The 5000-nt window shown below is 40.8% G+C and overlaps 1 protein-coding gene across 3 annotated transcripts in view; it reads right to left on the bottom strand.

The window, feature by feature from the left end:
* The window catches only part of LOC119589829 (WD repeat and SOCS box-containing protein 1-like), a 44687-nt gene that overhangs the window by 27081 nt on the left and 12606 nt on the right, over window positions 1-5000 (bottom strand). The window lies entirely within an intron of this gene.

Here is a 5000-nt window from a genome sequence, read left to right as displayed (position 1 = left end):
AGAAAAAAAATCGGGGGAAGATTAAGAAATATTAAAAAAAAATCTGGGAAGGTTAGGAAAAATAGAAGAGATTTTGGGGGAAGGTTAAGAAATATAGAAAAGAATCTTGGGGAAGGTTAAGAAAAAAAAAAAAAAAAAATCGGGGGTGGGCGTAAGAAATATAGAAAAAAACTCGTCTACAAAAAGTCGTTCAAAGAAAGAAATTAATAAATAACAATGTCTAAAGAGACTAAACTTAAAAAAAGGGAATTTCAACAACCCCAAAAATATATAATAAAAAAGGATAAAAATAAAAATAAATAAAATATAAAAAAAAAAATAAACACCAAGAGAAAAAAAACACATAAAATAAGTAGTAATCATTTAAGAGAAAAGCATATTTCACGATTTCCCACCAATGACATTTCCAGTCAAGAGATAAGCACATGACATGACATGCATCTCTGAACATGTAAGTAAACCGCTAAATGATGTCACGAGGCATGCCACGTGGAATACCCACGCTGGTGGCCAGGCTCAAGATTTTGCTTGCCTGCTTGCTTGCTTGCTTGCTTGCCTGCTTGCTTGCTTGCCCCTCGTCAGCTCTTCTAGACAAACGCAACCTAGCTTAGTCACAAGCACGGTCTTGAAAGCGTGCCCCCCTCCCCCCCGGGCTTGCTAATCTACACTTGACATTCACGCAAGTTCCAAGGTCGCGTGACGCAAGCAGATGAAACACGTGCGCAGCCGTATCGCGATTATTAATAGCCACACCCCTCCTGCCTCCCCCCCCCCCCGTCTCGTCTCGTCTCGTCTCCCTCGTGTGCTTCGGAAAAGGAAGTCGCTCGAAACTCTACGGGCGAGTCACCCCTCGTTTCACCACTCGCCGTTTTCTTTGAGTGTCACGTGATCTGCAGACTCAAGATCCAGCATACCATTAACATAGATATTCTAGTTAATTCCATATGTTGCAACGGTTATGCTCGTGTTTGGTGCGCCAAACTCTTTATTTTTGCTTCTAAGTCATCAAACATAAGCGTTGGTTATACTTCAGTCTTCAGTAATTCCAAGAAAATGTAAATTTCCGAGCTTGAATACGATTTTACTAAACGAATTGGCGAAACGCCCAACACTCAATTTCCCCGAGAAAATAAATCTGGCCAAACTGGCTTCCGGACAACGTGTATTACTTTATCCCTTGTTCTAAAGATCGATAGGAGAGGGGGAGGGGGAGGGGGAGGGGGAAGGGGAAGGAGGGTGGGAGAAAAGGGAGAGGGAGGACGCGAGGCGAAAGAGAGAGGGAGAGGGAAAGAAGAGAGAGAAGAGAGAGAAGAGAGAGAAGAGAGAGAGAGAGAGAAGAGAGAGAGAGAGAGAGAGAGAGAGAGAGAGAGAGAAACAGAGAGAGAGAGAGACAGGGAGAAGGGGGAGAAGAGAAGGAGGGAGAAAGAACGAGAAAGCGACGAGCAGGCCTTAGAGCACGCCAATCTAACCCCTATTATTACATCACCAAAAGCATATCATTATCATCAACAAAAGCAAACCATCATGATTATTATCACAATCATTTCCATGAAAACGTCTAATTAAACGCCTAACACAATCACAACACCAACAATGAAAACAACAGCAACAATAATAGGAAAAGGATGAGGAGATCCGACAGATCCTCGAGACGAGTCGAGCCGCTTCGAGGAGAGGAAAAGAGACCCCAAGAGGACTCGGGGCAGCGGCTGACACCAGGATCGGTTTTCAAGGCTAAAGACTGGGAGGTCAAGAGCTTTCCTCCTTGGCTCTCTAGAGGGGGGGGTAGGGAAGAAAAGGGAGGGAGGGAGGAGGGGAAGGAAAGGAGAAGGGGAGGGAGGGAGTACAGAGAAGGAGGGTGGGAAGGAGGGGAAGGTGGGAGGGAGGAGGGAGCGGGAGGAAGGAGGGACCAATGTGGACAATGCGTTTGTTATCCTCCTTGAAAGCTTGAGAGAGAGAGAGAGAGAGAGAGAGAGAGAGAGAGAGAGAGAGAGAGAGAGAGAGAGAGAGAGAAGGAGAGAAGAGAGAGAGGGAGAGAGAGGAGAGGAGAGAGAGAGAGAGAGAGAGAGAGAGAGAGAGAGAAGAGAGAGAGAGAGAGAGAGAGACATAGCTGCATCGATTGAGAGATATATCATTCTATCATAATTTTCTAACTAATTATGATATTTATTACCATAACCCTATAATCATGGTAAAGGAATTATACCACCATGATACTGGTAATTATCCATAAAATTCAAATAATGAGGATGAGGATGATTTTGACGCTCGTAATAACAATAATGGTATATTTAAAAGAAATAATTTCTGCTGTTGTAAATATAGATACTAATTGTTATGGTAACTCAAAACCAAAAGAGTGCTTCCATGGAGATAATAATAACGTCGCTAATAATAATGACAAAGGCAATGATAATATCAATGGGTTTTGATGATAATGATGATTTAATGGGGATGATAATTATATATATTTGTGAAAATAGTTATCATAAAAGCATAAACAATCATAATGACGGGAATAATCATACAAATAATAAAAAATAAACATTAACGATTCATTAAAGGAAAATAATTGTTAAATACCAAGCGCCACTATGGAATTACGAAATGCCATCTGCTCATTTGACGTCAACATGGGAAATATTATCATGTACAATAAACATTACTAGTAAGGACCATCAATAAAATAACAGACAGCAACAATAACAGAAATAAAAAATATACATAAACACAAAATAACCCATAACCCATGGCTCTCTACATCTCAAAAAACTGCAAATTGGCAACAGAACAAAATGTAAAAAGCACAATAATAGACAAGTTCTTGACCACGAGGTGTGAAACGACCTCCAAAAGGGCACTGTAATGTAACCGAGCTTCTTCCAACAAACAGCAAGAACTGGTAGACGGGAATTTTCAAGGAATTCGCAGGACTGAACGATGCCAGATTTTAAAGTTTTAGTACCTTTATGTCTTTGTATAATATTCGTTATGATTTATCGAGAGAGAAGAGAGAAGAGAGAGAGAGAGAGAGAGAGAGAGAGAGAGAGAGAGAGAGAGAGAGAGAGAGAGAGAGAGAGAGAGAGAGAAATACATATCTCTCTTATTATTATCCCCTCCTTTTCACTTTAGCGAAAGAATGAAATAGTAAGGTAACGAAGTATAACTGCAAAAGAAAAAATAAATAAACGAGCGAAATAAAAAAGGAAAACGGAAGAAAAGAGACAAGAAAAAAAGCTGACGAAAGGAAAAACAAAAATGAAAACGGAAGAAAAAAAAATAAAGAAGGAATTTTGAGAAAAAAAATCAGTGTCTTGACGTGATATTAAAGAATATAGTTTTTCTTCCTTAATTCTTAGTCCTAAAACTAGATCCGATTCCCTTAGAATCACAAAGAAAAAAAGTAAACCTTTCATACGAATTGATATCTAGACATCTGTTTCGGTTATAAAACTGATAAAGATTACGCAACACAGGCCTGAGAGAGAGAGGGAGAGAGAGAGAGAGAGAGAGAGAGAGAGAGAGAGAGAGAGAGAGAGAGAGAGAGAGAGAGAGAGAGAGAGAGACAGAGAGAGAGAGAGAGAGAGAGAGTATGCCATGCATATCAGATGGATCTGTGCAAGCCATTAGCTCAAGATGGCGCCTGCAGATCGGAAGCTAAATTAGTCTCCACGTGGCTTCCACGTTGGTTCCAAAACCAGCGGGCACCAAGATGACAATTATGGCTGACCCGTTCTGACCTACAGAACGCTTGCCTTGACCCCGCAAACACTTTCCCGTTCCGACACCCCCCAAGGGCTGGCAGTCCGCACACCACGCTCAAGCACCGATCCCTGTTCATTGCATCGCGTGTTCATTTGGTTTCTTCAGCAATAAAGAGTCAAGATGTACATACTACTATAACTGTCCAACCAGACCAACAGAGGAGGCTTCCACAGCCTTTTACAGAAGAGAGAGAGAGAGAGAGAGAGAGACTAAATGTATCCCTGGGCTAGCGATTGCAGCTGGAGGCATTCCACATATGCATCCAGTGCACTCTGCAGGGTCTAACTACATGGCTCTTTGATCATGTCTGCAACCTATGTATTAACATTATGCTATCCTTTGTAACCTGCATGGAAGTGGGTAGGCGGCAGAAGACTGATAGCTTAATAGATAGACAGACAGATAATTGGACAGACAGATAGCTATACAAAAAATAGAGAAAAAGAGAGACAAAACAGGATAGAGAAAGAGAGAGTGTTGATCCCACTGCTGCCACCAGTCTGCCAGGGTCGTGTTGTGGACATTCCATTGCTGTTACCAGTCTGTCAGGGGTTTCTGGTTGGGGCCCCCACATCGGTGGTGTACAGAAACGCACAATAAGTACCTCCACTCCCATTTAGCAGGCTGAACCGAAAAAATATACTGACTTTTTCCCAAGATTTTGATCTGGATATCAGGATTTTTTTGTTTTGCTTCTAGTAATTATAAAAATATTGAGTAAATTATAATAATTGTGTATCTAGCTATATCTGATATTTCACGGAGCACTCTCATTGGCTAAACGTGATGATGTACTAGCTCCACCCCTAAATTTTACCAGGTCAGTCTGTGAGATATTTTGTGGTGTTTTTCAGTGGATCTTCTTTGAAAATAGCTAAACCAATACATATATAATGATAATAATAAACAAATAACAATAATAAATAGAATTAAAAATGTTTAACATTTGCAATGAATAAAGCCAAAAAAGGCGGGACTTAGTTCAGATGTTGCCAACTAGAATTTTCATCGAGACGGAGTGGAGCTGCCTGTTCCAAACTACCTCGGGTGCGACGGACTGCGCGCACGGAAGTACCCACACAACGGCAAGGTTTATGTAAGTACTCATATAGACCTTGCGCAACGGTACAGTTACTTTGACGTCAATACCTGAAATCCAGAACGTGATAACAATGATAACAATAACAATGATTGTCAATACTAACAGTTTTATTTATTTCTAAAATAACTAGCCA

This window comes from Penaeus monodon, chromosome 26 (genome assembly GCF_015228065.2).
Source record: "Penaeus monodon isolate SGIC_2016 chromosome 26, NSTDA_Pmon_1, whole genome shotgun sequence".
Lineage (NCBI taxonomy): Eukaryota > Metazoa > Arthropoda > Malacostraca > Decapoda > Penaeidae > Penaeus > Penaeus monodon.
This window is presented reverse-complemented; position numbering and strand designations above follow the sequence as displayed.